This window comes from Lithobates pipiens, unplaced genomic scaffold, assembly GCF_037356315.1.
Source record: "Lithobates pipiens isolate NorthernLeopardFrog02 unplaced genomic scaffold, aLitPip1_a1.2 Scaffold_8, whole genome shotgun sequence".
Lineage (NCBI taxonomy): Eukaryota > Metazoa > Chordata > Amphibia > Anura > Ranidae > Lithobates > Lithobates pipiens.
In genome coordinates, this window is record NW_027507903.1 from 307,015,022 (window position 1) to 307,033,339 (window position 18,318).

An 18,318-nucleotide genomic window follows, 5' to 3' on the forward strand; every position below is an offset into this window, starting at 1 on the left:
CCCGATGCAAAGCTCGAAGCACGGGTTGTCGGATGACTGAGATGATGCTGGGTGGATGTCTGACAGCAAGCAGTGGTAGTCCCTTCTCACCCGGTTGTAATGTTGTATCCCACGTGGTAGGCCGCGACCTCACCCTCCCTGCACGGAAAGGTCTGCCATGCATGAGGCCCAGGAGGAAGAGACCGTGAGGTGGGTCTCTGGCTTTTTTTATAGCTCCTTCCAACAATCTCCCTGATGGTAGCAATGATCCCTGGAATATGTAATCCAGGTGTATAGTCATGCGGAGCAATTTCCATTTTGAGGAACTAATGATTCCACAATTTTGGTTTGGCTCACAAATATGATGTCAGTTAGTGATGCAGGGCACTAGAGGGACAACACGATATACAGAAACAATGGAGGATCACCGCTCTTTTCAATTGTAATCCACATTGCTACACATGGAAACATCTAGAAGCTAGTTTGTGGGAGTATAGAGGAAGGGATCTGTATATTTATGATAGTCTGACTAATCCCCAGGCGGGAGGCTTGGCAGGGTGGTCAGACAGGCCCATAAATATTGTGAAGGCTGGCCAGCAAGAGGGAGTTGGGTAGAAGATGGAGTGAGGAAGCTGAGGGGGGCTCTGCCTCCAGGCTGGGAGCTGAGAGCTGAGAAGGACAGAGGGACCCTGGCTTGCATAGAAGGACCTGCACAGTAGGAGGACTGTGCAGTAATATATTCTGAAGCAGCAGGATTTCCAGGAACAGTGTGAGTATCTCTAAGCCCCCAAAGTCTATAAGGGAGAATTCTGCTAGATGTAAGTTCTTGGCAAATCTTCAGGGGACAATTTATTGCTTACCCAATTCCTTGCCTTGGGATCAGATGTTATAGCCAGGTGGGCTGGTATTTTTAGCTAAGGGGTCGAGAGCTCCCACAAGTTGGGACTTTGCTAAAAATCCACTCAGGGGACACAGAGCTCCTAAAAGAGATTACTTTTGTCAAAGACCCTTGCTATCCCAGAGGGATTACAGTCAAGTATACAGTATGTTGTTTGCAGTGTGCTAGAGAAGGAAGTTGTCCTCATCTTGTTATTATTCAAGCCAAGTTGGGCATCCCATAACCCCTTTACCCTATCCAAGTTGAATTACCTAATAAATTGTAAAAAAACTAAGTCCATGGAATGTTTCTTGTCATTAACTGAGAGTGGAAAATGCCCGGTGCCTGTTTGCCTGGGACGGGGGGACCTTAAAATCCAGCAGCCCTCAAGAGGGTAGCACTACATGGTATTAAACCCAAAACCAAAAATTTAGTATATTGCTTACCGATCATTTGATGTGGTGTCTTCTTTTGTTTTCTTTTTTAGGTTGTATTCACCTGGTGATTTGGCCAGTAACACACCTGTATTAGAGTTTCTTGACTCGGAATGAAGGTGCACTGGGGCACCTCTGGATCACAGCATTGTCAGCCGAACACTTTATAAGCAGTTACAGCTAACATTTTTTTCCTTTTCTGATAAAGTATTTACATCAATCTCAATCTCAAATTAGCTCAAAGCTTTAAAAAAACTCCCCACAAACAAAATCCCATGTAATTAAATGATGGCAATTCGCATTGGAGCATTCAGACACCCATAGCTCAACAACTGGTGCTTCAAAAGCTTCATGAGCTACTTTTGAGGCAGATTTGGGCATTTTGGCCCCTTAGGCTGGGAATGCCTGTAAGATCTGGAATTGTGTGGTTTTTAGCATTTGTTCTGTTTTTTTTTACAAGTACTGGTTTCTTTTTCCTAGTACTTTCCACTGGCTAAAACAAAAAAAGCTCCCGTATTTTAACACTTCTAAAATGTTTGTATATGGGAGTGCAAAAATGTTAAAATAAAAACACCTCAGAGCCGGTTCACACAGGGGCGACTCAGATCCGACTTCAAGTCGCCCCAAGTCACCACCGATCGCACAACATGTAGAAATCAATGTAAGTGAATGAGAGCTGTCTTAATGCACACTACTGAAGTCACTGATTCAGAAAAGGTTCCTGTACTACTTCAATCCGACTTGTAGGCGACTGGTACCCATTGATTTCAATGGAGGTCGCCTCCAAGTCGGATCTCCATCTATACGGAGGCGACTCTCAGAGAATTATCAGCTCTCAAAAGGAGTTCCACCCTGAGAGTTCATTCTCTGATTGGCCACAGCAAGTCACCTGGCCTGGGGCGACTTAAAGTAGTGTTGTAAGTCGTGTCCAAATCGCGTCCAAGTCGCATCCAAGTCACGTCCAAGTTGCCTCCAAAAGTCGTGTTGAAAGTCGCGTTGCCCCTTTGTGAACCGAGCCTAAAAATGCCTGAAAATTGCTCTCAGTGCAGAAGGAAACAAAACAGCAGGGCACTGAGGTCAGTATAAAAAAAAAATCACATTAATAAAATAAGCAGACACTTAGAGCCGGTTCACACAGGGGCGACTCAGATCCGACTTCAAGTCACCCCAAGTCACCTCAGGTCGCACAACATGTAGAAATCAATGTAAGTGAATGAGAGCTGTCTTAATGCACACTACTGAAGTCGCTCCGACTTCAGAAAAGGTTCCTGTACTACTTCAATCCGACTTGTAGGCGACTGGTACCCATTAGACATGTGCAGACTAGAATATTTTGTTTCGTTTTTTCGTTTTCATCCGTAAATTTTATTTATTTAGTTACTCCCGAAATTCGTTTTTATTTATTTCGTTTTTCGTGCAAAAATTGCATTCGTCCGAAAATCCACATGAATTACGGTCGAATCTGTCTTGGAAGGCTTATGGTATCTGTCGAATGGATAAAGAAGATTCGATGGAGCTGCTAAACTATATAGCCTATAGGCGGAGCATTCGATTGCCGAAATGTACGATTGCAGTGTCGTATAGTTGCGACGATCCCGTCGAATATTATTATAAACGTGCAACGATCCCGTCGAATATTATTATAAACGTGCAACGATCCCGTCGAATATTATTATAAACGTGCAACGATCCCGTCGAATATTATCATTATTTTTTTTTAATTTACTTCCCCCACCCAATTCCAGTATCGTTTCTCTCTGTCGATTGTGTTCTCTCTATGTCGAATATTTACTCTCTGTCGAAGCTTTTCTATATAATAGGACTAATAGAGGTAAACGAAACTTAGGCACATTCGACCACAGGTTCAATAGACATATGGAGTCACGTCGAATCTCCTATTCTATATCGAACGGTCACTTCGAATCTCCTATTCTATATCGAACTGTTGTAACAACGAAAATGAAAAAAAGCATTTATTTATGTCGGATCTTTCGTTTTTCGGAATCTGCACTTTCGTTATCGTTTGTCAAAACGAAAACGAAAATACCTGAAATTCGGACGAAAATGCATTCGGACGAAAACGAATGCACATGTCTAGTACCCATTGATTTCAATGGAGGTCGCCTCCAAGTCGGATCTCCGTCTATACGGAGGCGACTCTCAGAGAATTATCAGCTCTCAAAAGGAGTTCCCCCCTGAGTGCTCATTCTCTGATTGGCCATGGCAAGTCGCCTGGCCTGGGGCGACTTAAAGTAGTGTTGTAAGTCGCGTCCAAGTCGCATCCAAGTCGCATCCAAGTTGCCTCCAAAAGTCGTGTTGAAAGTCGTGTTGCCCCTGTGTGAACCGAGCCTAACGGTACATTGAAGTTAACATGAAACAGCATGGATAGGAAACACGTAAGACCAAGTAGCTGTGATCAGTGTGATTTATCACTGCGCAAACAGAGACCGGGGATGACAGGGCATCAGCCAGTGCCAGAACAAGGTCATCTAGAGCCCAGGGTGACCATACCTAATTGTGATCCTACCCACCCCCAAGATGTATAAGCATTATGTGTCAGCAAAAATCCCCCACCCCAAAAAAATCAAGCACTAATCTGCATGCTTACCACTTAAGCATATATTCCCCCTCCTCCCAATACAAATCCACCCCACTAATGAAATTCCCTCCTTCCCAGCACAAATATTTGTCCTCCCAAACCCCCAGCTCAAATCCTCTCTTACCATATGCCCCCAGCACAACTCCCCCCCCCCCCCCAGAAACACATCTATCCATCCTAACACATATCCTCTACCGCTCAAATGTTCTCCCTGACCACAAATCCCCCCCCCACTCCTAATCCCCCTCAGAACAAATTCCCCTCCCTCAATTCCTCACCCTAGCACAAATCCCCCCCTCCCCCACCCAGTGCAAATACCCACCAACTAATCCGTAATAGCACACAAAACCCTCTCCAAAAAATGTCCCTTCCTAGCACAAATCCCTTCCCCCTTCCTTTTTTAGCACAAACCCCCTAAATCCCTGTCCCAACACAAATCACCACTCCTAGCACACCTTCCTAAATTTCCCTTCCTAAAACCATTCCTATCCACTTTCCACCCCCAAATTCCTCCTCTCAACACAAATCCCCTCCTCTGATATCATGGTGCTCCCCCCCCACCTCACATCATAGCACAATGCCCAGGGAAACTGCCCCACCTGCCCACCCCTTGTCCTGGCCCTGGCGCCAGTCAGCTCAAGGTATGGAAAGTAGCAGCGGCATTCTCAGTCGCACAAGAGGATGACAGCTGTCAAAATGCCTGGTTGATGTCAGGATGCATGATGAGTTTCCAGGGACTTCGCCCTCTTTTTTAAATGCTTGGACAGTGAAGGTAAATAGAAACATAGAAAAGTGGCGCCAGAAAAAAGGCAGAGTAGGCCATCGTGTCTGCCCTTTATTTGTTTGTTTGATTGTCTTATGAATCACCCTCTAGTGTGCTAGAAGGATAGTGTATGTTTTTCTTTTACGAGACTAGGTCAATTTCTAGATTCCCCCACCAGTGTATCAGTTTATGCCCTCCTGAATCCCCCCCCCAGTGTATCCATGTATGCCCTCCTGAATCCCCCCCCCCCCAGTGTATCTGTGTATGCCCTCCTGAAGAATCCCCCCCCAGTGTATCAGTGTATGCCCTCCTAAATTCCCCCCCTGTGTATCTGTGTATGCCCTCCTGAATCCCCCCCAGTGTATCAGTGTATGCCCTCCTGAATTCCCCACCCCCCAGTGTATCAGGGTATGCCCTCCTGAATCCCTTTCCCCCTAGTGTATCAGTGTATTCCCTCCTGAATCCCCCCCCCCCCCACTGTATCACTGCATGCCCTCCTGAATCCCCCCCCCCCAAGTGTATCAGTGTATGCCCTCCTGAATCTCCCCTCCAAGTGTATCAGTGTATGCCCTCCTGATCCCCCCCCCAAGTGTATCAGTGTATGCCCTCCTGAATTCCCTCCCCCAGTGTATCAGTGTATGCCCTTCTGAATTCCCTCCCCCAGTGTATCAGTGTATGCCCTCCTGACCCCCCCCCCCCCCCAGTGTATCTGTGTATGCCCCCCTGATCCCCCCCAGTGTATGCCCTCCTGATCCCCCCCCAGTGTATGCCCTCCCGATACCCCAGTAGTGTGTGCCCCCCGACCCCCCCCACCAGCATGTGCCCTACTGTTCCAAGTACACACTCTACATCCTACTGACCTCTGTACACCACCCTACATACCTCTGTACACCACCCTACATCCTACTTACCTCTGCACACCACCCTACATCCTACTGACCTCTGTACACCACCCTACATCCTACTGACCTCTGTACACCACCCTACATCCTACTTACCTCTGTACACCACCCTACATCATACTGACCTCTGTACACCACCCTACATACTACTGACCTCTGTACACTACCCTACATACTACTGACCTCTGTACACTGTATTACACGGTATTATACATTAAATTCAGTTCTGAAAACGACACCTTATTTTCTGGCAGCGCCCCTCCCGAGACTAGACTCTGGATCCACCTCTGGGTTGGCAGCCAAGCCTGGGTGTGTTTTGCTCTGGGTTGGGAGTGACTCAGAGTAGAGATGGGTGACTCATAGGCAGCATCACCAAGACCTCTCACTTCTTTCTAGAATATTCTTATGTTTTCTGGAAAGGAAGGAGGGAAGGGGAGGTGGAGTTGTCTGGGGTGTTCTGGGGAGCCCTGACCAATTCCCAACCTGAATTGGAAGAGGGCAGGCCTCCTAAAATACCCAGAGTCAGCCCAGTTGGGGGAGGAGTTGTCCGGGTGGAAGCTGGATATGGAGTGCTAGGCTGTTGGGGCCTTTGGGGGAGCTCCCCAGTTTGGGGGGTGACCTTGGGCCTGTCGCTCAGGTGTGGACAGGACTCTTCTCATGACACACGGAGGTGTCCTGCACAGGTGGCACCAGAGCGAGAGAGGACAGCGGGAGAGTACTGCCTGGCAAAGTCTCCAGGAGAGGAACAACAGGTTGCAGCCAAGAGGACTGGTAAATGACACACAATCAGGCACGTCTGAGAGGACTCTGAGATTGTAGTCTGAGCTGGGTGCAACGCCAGTAGAATGGACTGGGGTGTAGTGGGCAGTGGGGAGAGCGGCAGCTGCAGCTAGGAGGGCTGAAAGGGCCTGAAAATGTGGTACTGGGCTCAGTAGCCACGTGGACAGCTAGCACTATAGACTACCATATTTTTGATGCACTAAAGGGGGCCGCGGTTCCTGCCTGCAAAGGGCATTCACCCTAGGCCTGTCTGAGCCAGTGTCAGGCCTACAAATCAATGCTATCTGGTCCAGGAAGTGCAAGCAAGTGATGCGCTGGAGGTGTTGAGGAGAGATAGTCTGCAATAAGTGATGTGCTGGAGTTGAAGATTGGAGTTGTATATCGGTCCCATATATATTGTACTGCAAATCAGTTTGGGCATCTCATGAATATCTCTGGCTGGGCAGGGTGACAGACGAGTCACAACACTCAGCAGCCCTCAAGAGGGTAACGCTACACTTACAAAGCTGAAGGAGCAGGAAGGGGAGGAACATGGGAGGGAAAGGAAAGAAAAGGCCGAGCTGCTGCATAGAGCCAGAAGGGCGGGAGAGGGAGGAGAGAGGGAGGGGAGAGAAAAGCACAGAAGACATAGTCAGGCGACATTCGGCCTGTGTGTACTGCAGTCGGTCCGGAAGGAGCATGACTGAAAAAGATCTGTTGATTGACTCCCGATAAGCTCTCTCAGCCAATGGCTGAGATTGCTGACAGGAGTATTCTAGCAGGGGGCTGCCCCCCTGTCAGAACACAATAGCACAGCATCGGCCAGTTAGTACAGCGGCTCTGACCTGAGCTGAGCTCCTGAGCTGTGTGTGCTAGGCTTAGACGTGTTTAGCCGCATTTATGCATGTCCAGCGTTTTTTTTTTTCCTCAAAAAATCTATTGTATGCACAAGTAATGTTTTTTTTTCCTGCCCTAATCTTCTGTAATAGTCTATTGTGTGCATGGTAACATGGGTTAACATGCTGGGGAGTTTACAGGCAGATAAAAAAAAATGCTCAACCTCCTCGTATGTTGCTAAGTGGGAGAATGACCTAGGTCGCACTTTTGAAACAGCAGAATGATCTGAAATCTGGTCAGTAGGGATGAGCCGAACACCCCCCAGTTCGGTTCACACCAGAACTTTCGAACGGACCCCAAATTCGTACGAACTTTAGAACCCCATTGAAGTCTATGGAACTCGAACGTTCGAAATTAAAAGTGCTAATTTTAACGGCTAATATGCAAGATACTGTCCTAAAAAGGGTTTGAGGACCTGGCTCCTGCCCCAGGGGACATGGGTCAATGCCTAAAATGTTTTTAAAAATGGCCGTTTTGGCGGGAGCACTGATTTTAATGACGATTAAAGTGAAAAAAAAAGTGAAATATTCCTTTAAATATGGTGCCTGGGGGGTGTCTGTAGTATGCCTGTGAAGTGCCACGTGTTTCCCTTGTTTAGAACAGTCCCTGCACAAAATGACATTAAACGGAAATAACATCATTTAAAACTGCTTGCAGTTTTAATGTTATATCTGGTTCCTGCAATATGGTTGAAAATCATTGAGAAAAATGGCATGGGTACCCCTCCCTGCCCATTACCAGCCCCTTTGGGTCTTGTACGCATATTAAGGGGAACCCAGTACCCATATTAAAAAAAGGAAATGCGTGTGGCCCCCAGGCCCTATATACTCAGAACAGCAGTATACAGGCGGTGCAAACAAGACAGGGACTGTGTAGGTTTGTTGTGCTAAGTTGAATCTGTTTGTAATTTTCAACTGGTACATTTTTAAAGTGTAGCTCCAGTCAAAAAAACTATTTTTAAGATTTTTGGAAAACATAGGGAAGGGTTATCACCCCTGTATAATTTGTTTTGTCGTACATCTTTTTTCATCTCACTTGCTGTTGTCTCCTTCCGTTTGCAAGTAGGAGATGTTTGTAAGTTGGATGTTTGAAAGTAGGGGCCTGCCCTATATGCTCTGCAGAAATGTAGGAACAAGGTGTTGGTTTTGCCACAACATTGTAAGCCCTCAAAGTGACTCTTGGTGGGCGCTGGAGCGCCCTGCTGTGAACGATTATATCAAGAATTGTAATTACATGCCATTGTTGAACAGTGGTAGAAAAATTGACCTTTGGTGGTTGTGGTGCTGGTGCCACAACACTATAAGTCCTCACAGTTACTCTGGGTGGGCACAGGAACGGGCCCCCCTGTGAAATATTATATCAAGAATTGTAATTACATGTCCCTGTTAAACAGGGGCAGAAAAATTGGGCCTTAGGCACTGGTGCTGGTGCCACGACACTGCAACCTCTCCCATATACTCTAGTTTTATTGCAGGAATTAGCCCTGCTGCAAAGCATTGCATCAAAAATTGTAATTAAACGCCCCTGTTAAACAGGGGCAGAAAAATTGGGCCTTAGGCACTGGTGCTGGTGCCACCACACTGCAACCTCTCCCATATACTCTATTTTTATTGCAGGAATTAGCCCTGCTGCAAAGCATTGGATCAAAAATTGTAATTAAACGCCCCTGTTAAACAGGGGCAGAAAAATTGGGCTGATGGCATCACCCAGAACCAGAAATGTTCTTCCAACATATCAGCGGAGGAGGAAGAGGATAGACAATCAACATAACAGGACAGTCACTCAGCATCAGCATAGGCAGTCTTGAAGGGATGTGATATTTCAAAAAAAATGATTCGGTTACATCAGCTTCAGGTGCTTGGTAGCTGTGGGTGATCCAAGACTGATTCATCTTGATGAAGGTCAGTCGATCAACTGATTCGGTGGACAGGTGCACCCTGTGATCGGTAACAAAGCCATCAGCAGCACTAAGGGTGCGTTCCGAAAGAACGCTGGATGCAGGACAGGCCAGTAGCTCAATTGCATACTGTGCAAGCTCTGGCCAGTGATCCATCCTCAAGACCCAGTAAGCCAGAGGATTTTCGGTGGGAAAGGTGTCCAAGTCTGACCTTGCCCCTAGGTATTCCTGCACTATGTAAATTAGACGCTGGGGATGGTTGCTGGAACCGATCATACCTTGGGGCTGCGGACTAAAAAATTGTCTGAAAGCATCAGTCAGACGGCCACCTTCTCCACCGCTCCTTCTGACCGATGCCTCAGCAACACGTTGTCCAGGACCAGGAGTTTGTAACCTCCCAGTCTCTGGGAACGCGTTGTACAGACCTTTCTGCAAGGCCTCCCGGAGATGTCTCATCCTCTGCTCCCTCTGCGATGGCAAGATAAGGTCGGCAACCTTACCCTTGTACCGTGGATCAAGGAGAGTAATGGTCCCTCTCCTTGATCCGAAGAATACGAGAATACGAGGATCCTTCCGCAGGCTTTGCAGGATCAGGGAGGCCATGCAGCGTAGGTTTGCTGAGGCATTCGGTCCGGAGTCCTCTGGGTCACTAAGGACAACATGATCCGCAGCTACCTCCTCCCAGCCACGTACAAGTCCACGTGTTTCTTGGGACTGTAAATCATCCCTACAAGACTGCTGCTGCTGATGCTGAGTGCCAGCCTCCACCTCCATGCTGACACAATCATCCTCCTCCTCCTCTTCCTCCTCCTCATCCTCTTCCTGTGTGATGGGTGGCACAGCAGGAACACTGTCTGGATAAAGGGGGCCTTGAGAGGCAAGGAAGTCCTCCTCTTCCTGCCTCTGTTCTGCCTCAAGTGCCCTGTCCATTATTCCACGCAGCGTATGCTCCAAGAGGTGGAAAAGAGGTACAGTGTCACTGATGCATGCACTGTCACTGCTCACCATCCTTGTGGCCTTCTCAAACGGTGACAGGACAGTGCATGCATCCCTGATCATGCCCCACTGGCGTGGTGAGAAAAAAACGAGCTCCCCTGACCCTGTCCTGGTGCCGTAGTCGCACAGGTACTCATTGATGGCCCTCTGCTGCGTGTGCAGCCGCTGCAGCATGGCCAACGTTGAGTTCCACCTGGTGGGCATGTCACATATAAGGCAGTTCTTGGGCAGGTTCAACTCCTTTTGGAGCTCAGCCAGCCGAGCACAGGCATTAAATGATCGGCGGAAATGCACACAGACTTTCCTGGCCTGCTTCAGGACATCCTGTAAGCCCAGGTACCTGCCCAAGACCTGCTGCACCACCAGGTTAAGGACGTGAGCTACACAGGGCACATGGGTCAGTTGTCCCTGTCGGAGGGCGGAGAGGACGTTGGTGCCATTGTCGAAAACCACCATTCCTGGCTTAAGCTGGCGTGGCGTCAACCACCTCTCGGCCTGCCCCTGCAGAGCTGACAAAACATCCGCCCCAGTGTGGCTCCTGTCCCCCAAACAAACCAGCGCAAGCACGGCATGGCATAGTTTTGCCTGCGTACTTGCGTAGCCCCTGGAACGCCTACGGCGCACCGCTGGTTCTGAGGACAGAGCACTGGAAGAGGCCATGGAGGAAGAAGAAGAGGAGGGGGTGGAGGAGAGAGGTGTGTCACAACCAATAGTAGCATTTTGGAGGCGTGGTGGCGGAACAACCTCCAACACTACTGCACCTTGTCCTGCATCCTTCCCAGCTGCCAGAAGAGTGACCCAATGGGCCGTGAAAGACAGGTAACGTCCCTGTCCATGCCTGCTGGACCATGAGTCAGCGGTAATATGCACCTTACTGCTGACCGCCCTGTCCAGTGAGGCAAGGACATTGCCTTCCACATGCCGGTAGAGAGCCGGAATCGCCTTCCATGAGAAAAAGTGGCGTTTGGGGACCTGCCACTGAGGAAACGCACATTGTACAAACTCACGGAAGGGGGCCGAGTCTACCAACTGAAAAGGCAGCAGTTGAAGTGCTAGCAATTTAGCCAAGCTAGCATTCAACCGCTGGGAATGTGGATGGCTGGGAGTGAACGTCTTTCGCCGGGCCAGCAGCTGGGGCAGGGACATTTGCCTGCTATAATCGGACGTGGGTGTACTGCTAGCAGAGTGCCCGGAAGCACTTGGCTGTGACACACCTAATTCTACACCTTCATTCCTCTCAGAGCAGGTTTCAGAGAGGACTGAAGGTCTAGTGGGGTTGGAGATGCCAGCTAATGAGGAGCAAGGAGAGGTCCGCTTTGTTCTTTGGTGTGGGTCTTTGAGGTACGCTTGCCAACGAGCTGCATGGCAGGTCAACATATGTCTGGTCAAGCATGTGGTGCCCAAGCGGCTGATGTTTTGGCCACGTGAGATACGCTTGAGACATATGTTGCAAATAGCAGCGGTGCGATCTGATGCACTCGTCTCAAAAAAGGCCCACACCAAAGAACTTTTAGAATAAAGCGCAGAGGCAGCGCCCTGCACAGACGGAGCTCTGCAGTGTGATTCAGTCGGTGTGCTGCCCCTAAGCTGGCCCCCGGAGGGCATCCTGCCTCGTTGGACATGTGTCTCCTCCTCCTCCTCCTCTCTCCTACCAGGCACCCATGTGGAGTCAGTGCCTTCATCATCCCCTCCCTCTTCATCGCTGTAGCAAACCTGGCAATATGCTGCAGCTTGTGGAACATGACTGCCAGATTGCTGTCCTTCTTGAGCATCCCCTCTCTCTGCATTCACGCTACTGCCTTCCTCTAGCTGAGTGTCATCATCAGAGCCTACAAAACACTGGGCATCCTCCTGGAGCATGTACCCAACACTGTGCTCAAAGAGTTCAGGAGACTCCTCAGGAGGACATGGTGGGTCTAGGGAAGGAGTCACTGATGATGACATTGAGACGAGGGAAGACGATGCGTTGGCAGCTGCTTTGCTAGTACCCTGAGACTGGGTGAGAGAGGATGAGGAGGATGAAGAGGGCTTGGTCATCCACTCTACCAAGTCATTGGCATATGGCGGTTCAACATGTCCAGCTGCCGAAAAGAAGGACAAACGTGTCCCATGGCCACGTGCTGATGACAATGCACCGCGTCCACGACCAGCACTGTTGTCTCTAGACACAGAGCCTGCTTGCCCTCTTTTATCGGCTCGCGCCTGTCTGCCTCTCCTTGCTGGACTTCCAGACATGGCAATGGCCTGAAGGGAGTTGGGTAAAACAGCAGTTGGGTAGTGTATATTGTGCTGGAGGCACACAACACCCACTAACTTCTGCAGATGCCTTTATTATAGAACACCAGAGATAAAAGGGTATACTGTAATTGAGTCACACAACACCCACTAAGCCCTGCAGATGGTTCTATTAGAGAACAGCAATAAAGGGTAGATACAGGTGTATATTGTGCTGGAGGCACACAACACCCACTAACTCCTGCAGATGCCTTTATTATAGAACACCAGAGATAAAGGGGTATACTGTAATGGAGTCACACAACACCCACTAAGCCCTGCAGATGGCTCTATTAGAGAACAGCAATAAAGGGTAGATACAGGTGTATATTGTGCTGGAGGCACAAAACACCCACTAACTCCTGCAGATGCCTTTATTATAGAACACCAGAGATAAAGGGGTTTATACAGATGTATACTGTGCTGTGCTGGAGGCACACACAACTTCCAATAACTCCTGCAGATGGCAGATGGCTCAAATAGAGAAGAGCCATGTAGGTGGATATAGCGGTGTGTACTGGGTACAGAGCACGCAGACAGCACGCACAAGCTCCTAACACTACTGACTGCAAGCTCTATTATAAAAGATAGATCACTAGCTATATAGGTGAGGTGAACATAGCGGTGTATACTGCGGTCAGGGCACGCAGACAACAACCACTACAGAAGAGCAAGATCGAAAATCAGCCGATAACGATCGGTGTATACTGTGTTGAAGGTACACAGAACACCCACTAACTGCTTCAGACGCCAACACACTACACAAGGCCGCCGCGCTGGCGGCCTTATATAGTGTGGGGCGTGTACTACACAGCCTGAGCTATGATTGGCCACAGGTATCCTGTCTGTGGCCAATCATGGCTCTCCTCGCTGCTGGCGCTGTGATTGACCAAGCATGCGGGGTCACAGTGCATGCTTGGCCAATCATGAGCCAGCAATGCACTGCGATGACGCAGTACATTGTGGGCCGTGAGTGCCACACGAATTTGGCGCGAACGGCCCATAACGTTCGGAATTCGCCTGACGAGCGAACAGCCGATGTTCGAGTCGAACGTATGTTCGACTCGAACACGAAGCTCATCCCTACTGGTCAGCTACAAAGTTCTCCTCACTAAGTGTAATTGCGATTGAAGCCACCTACAAGGTACTTACACGCCCGTACTTAGTCCCTGCCAGAATCGCCAAGTTCACACCTGATCACCCGGCTCTCCGTTTCAGCGGCTGCTCTGAACTTGGTACGCACCTGCATATCTGGTGGAGTTGCCTAGTGGCGCAAGCCTTTTGGAAAGATGTTTCCACTCAGCCTCTGAGATGTTTGAAGACTTGAAACCGGAATCTTTAACGCGTAAACATTTTAAATTGCTTATCCAGCTCTTAACAGCCGCGAAACAGACCATAGCAAAGGCATGGAAATCGCCCACCTTGACTATAGCCGAAACTAAACACAGAATGAACCGCTCTTTGCTACATACCAAGAAAGAAACCCTTGATAACGACCCCCTTAGTAAATTTGACAGTTTATGGAGACTGTGGATAAAACACTGTCTGCCACCTGGCTTTGAAGAACAGGTGCTCCTGCTATGGTAGAAGAGCTACAACACTGTGCCCTAATTGGTGCCCAATATATATCGGGGTAGCGTAGCCCTACCTTCGGGAAATTCTCGCCCCCCCCCCCCTTTCCCCTATAGTCTTTTCTTTCTCTTCCTTTTGCTTCTCTCACCACCTTGCCCCTGTTACGTCTTACTTCAGGTAACTCCCATTGTGTCTGGTCATCGAATACTTCTAAAGGCGTATCTAGACTGTAACAGTAGATGGATAACTAGGATACCCCACTCATGATGGACTGTTGAATTTTTGCTCAGACTGAGTATATATACCTAAGTACCCCGTCTCTCCCTTTTTAGCTCCCCTCTCTAGGGTAGGAAAAACCATAGTCCTATTGTGTGGAATTCTGTAACAGGGATTATCAACAGATAATCATTTACATCTAGTATTTTCTCCCTATGTTTGTTTTATACCTACCTTAAAGTGGTTGTAAACCCTTACAAACCACTTTGACCTACAGGTAAGCCTAGATTAAGGCTTACCTGTAGGTCCAAGAAATATCTCCTAAACCTACACGGTTTAGGAGATATTTACAAAAAGACAGGCACCGCTGTCTACGGCGCATACGCCGTAGACAGCAGCGCACAGGCGTACTGAGCAGGCCACAGATCGCGGCGATGTGCCACTCTTATTGGCTCCCGTGCGAGTGACATCATTGCGGCTCCGGCAAATCACAGCGCCGGAGCAGCGAGACCCGGAAGTCACAGTGATTCGGGGGCTTCGTTCTCAGGTAAGTTATTCAAAATGAGCTAGTATGCTATACATACTAGCTCATTATGCCTTTGCCTTGCAGGTTGGATTTTTTTTTTTTTAAAGTGCCTTTACTTCCTCTTTAACATAATGGTCTTCCTTCTAGAATGTATGTTATGCTACTTGTTGATCTTTTTCAATAAAATATTTTAACAAGACAAAAAAAATGGTCAAATGCCTATAAAAGCAGAGTTTTTTTAGTGTGCATGAATAAGAAAGGGGTTTTTGGGACTTTGAGTGAGGTACAAGACACATGGTAGGAGAAATTATAAAATTGTTTAATTGACATATGAACAAAGCATATCTCATAAACATATGATACATGGTTGAACATGAGTACTTTTATCAATATACAAGGCAATGGCATACAGAAAAGAAGGATTCATACATATGTATATACACATGCACACATATGAAATCGCATAGTATCCCATGGAAGTAATTCATGTAAAAAGCCAAATGCTTATTGAGTAATGGATACAAATGGGTTATAAGATACAAATTAATCACAGTTGAGGTCAAGCTATGTGTTGGAAACATGATGACATTGATAGGCTCGACGCATTTCGTGGCCAGGTGCAACTCATCAGGGCAAACACATAGCATATATAGAAATTGTTCCAAATAAGCAGTGTTTAAAGTCAGGATCTGTGAGGCAAGTCTGTCCCAGGATCTGAGGGAATGAACCCAAGGAAGAAGCGAGTGCACCAACACACCCCAGGAGCATGTGTGAAGAGTAACCCCCATTTTGTCGGGTCATCGAAAACTTCTAGAGGTGTATCTAGAGTGTTACTTAGTAGATGGATAACTAGGATACCCCACTCATGATGGACTGTTGAATGTTTATTTTTACTCAGACTGAGTATATATACCTAACCCCCCCCCCTTTTAGCTTAGGGTGGGAAAAACCATAATCCTATTGTGTGGAATTCTGTAACAGATATTATCAACAGATAGGCCATGTACATCTAGTATATTCTCCCTATGTCTGCTTTATCCCTGCCTACCTTAACACAATGGTCTTCCTTCTATAATGTATGTTATGCTACTTGTTGATCATTTTCAATAAAATATTTTAACAAGAAAAAAATAAATAAATAAAGCTCAAATGCCTGTAAAAGCAGCGTTTTTCAGTGTGCATTAGGCTGGGTTCACACTGCTGCGGTGTAAGAGATCAGATGTGTTTCGCACCGCACTGCAGTGCAAATCACATGCGATCTCTGTGCGATGCGAGTTCACCCATACAGATAGTATGGCTGAATTCGCATCGCATCCGGCTCAAACTCGCACGGGACCCTTTTTTTGGTTCGCAGCAGAATCTGATCGCATTGGGTGTTCACACCATGCGATCTAATTCCTGTCCGAGTTTGCAAATTGCACTGTGATATGCGAACTGATCTGGGGGTGTCATTAACTTTTCACTGACACTCCCAGCAGTTCGCATAGGACAGTGTGAACTGCCGCCGGGAGGCATGCGATGCGGGAACCCGCAGTAGATTCGCAGCGTTCCCGCATCGCAGCAGTGTGAACCCAGCCTTAGACCTAACAACTGGAAAGCTGCAAAAAAATAAAAAAATTGTGTTTGGGCTTAATACAGCTTTAGGTGATACGTTAGAGCAGCCAAAGAAGGATTTTATGACTGTCTCACAATCATCACACTGCTCCTGTTCAGCATGCTTTGGCTTGCGACAGAATTGATAAATGTCCCCCTTTGGTTCTGCATTATTATTATTATTATTATTATTATACAGGATTTATCATAGGATTGCATTAGGGTGTGCACCCCAAATCTCAAGTACACATGCCTTTCTCTGCAGCCTCAGCTGCATGAGGGACATTGAATGAATGGGAAGTGCCCTGTGCTGAGCAGCTTCCTGTTCATTAACAAACTGAAGCATAGTAAACACAGTTTACTATGCTTCCGTTATGAATGAACACAGTGCCTGAGGGTGTTCACTGTGTTCATTTAGAAAATAAAGGTGATGGTGAATGACATTTTTATCAGCCCCTTCCCCCACTCTCCATCCTGAAACATCCCCCACTCAATCTATCCAACGTGTAAAAAGCTGGCATTTCACTTCTAAGCATATCTAAACCTCAAAACAAATGTTTAATATATTGCAGCGTAACAGTCCTTAGATGTGGTGACTGCATTCATTTTCTTTTTTTAAGGTTTGAAGATTTTTTTGGCAAGTACAGAACATAGATGTCACTGTCACTTCCTGTGAGATGAAAAGACAAGGAAAATTAAGTTATCTCTCTTTTATAAACTGCTCATCCCATTAACCTCTTGGTGCCAATAGCCCTAAAGCCAAGCAGCCGCACATATGTGGCCCTGTGTAAACAACTTATAGTGCTGAGAGCACGCTCTCTCTACACTCCCCGCATAGTAGCCGGCAGGGATTGGTAAACTCCTGATGCATATTTGCAATCATGTGACTTCTGTGACAGCCAATCACAGTAGTCATATGACCCGAATGCCCGTCTCCTGGCTTTAAGAACTCTTAAAGGGTCGAGAGGCGGTCAGTGCCAAGGGGTTAACTACCATGGAATATAAAATGAAAAAACATGTCTGAAGGCCAATCAGGGTAACAAACATGGCTCCCACCATAGATGCAACTGAGCAATGAGTGTATCTTCAAAAGGAACAGAAAGTCTGTTACCAGGGAAAAAAAGATTGAACAAAGAATACAGCCAGTGGCATCTCCAGCTTTCATATTTAGGGGGGCACATGGGGGGACAGGGACAAAAGTAGGGGGGCAACTATAAAAGGCATATATATATATATATATATATATATATATATATATTGCCCACCAATACAGCCTTGTGCCCCCCATGCAGCCTTGTGTCCACCAATGCAGCCAACCTGTGCAGGGGAGGAGAGGAACTGGAGGGCCACCCAGCTGTTTGGAGCGCAGCACGGGGAACACATTTCATTTCATTTCAATTGCCGCGTTCCCCGCTGCCCAACGTCATATACGGCCCTGGACGGGGAACTTTGATTAACAGAACACCCGTCACTGGGATTGGACAGGTAATCTGTCTATCAAAGCCCCAGGACCAGGAGGTGGGGCTGTATCTGACAGCGAGCTGCGCTCTGAACACCTGGGCGGCTCTCTCTCGCAGTGTCAGCGTGAGAGGGAGGGAGTGAAGGGGAGATCTTGCGCAGAAGTGACTGGACGTTCTCCTCAGGGGCACAGCATAATGTTGGGGGGGGGGTCATGGCCCCCTCTGGCCCTACCTTAGTGACGCCAATGAATGCAGCCACCTCCTCTGAGGACTGCTAAGCTGTAATATAATACATTTTTATTTTTGGGTTTAAATATGCCATAATTATCCTCATAACGTTAGACACAAAGTGGTGTGGTGCTGTAAAAAAATAATTTTATTTTTGGAAAATCATAGTAGTGCTAATTGTATCCCGGGGAGTCGGTTACTTACTTCGAAACTGCACAACAAGAACACTAAAATACTTAATTTAGAGGTTGCCAAAGACTAGCAAAGCTTCATTGACAGCCCACACATATAGTAACAGTGTTTTGCAAAGATGTAATATTTTAGTTGTCAGATTGTGCTGGATGTA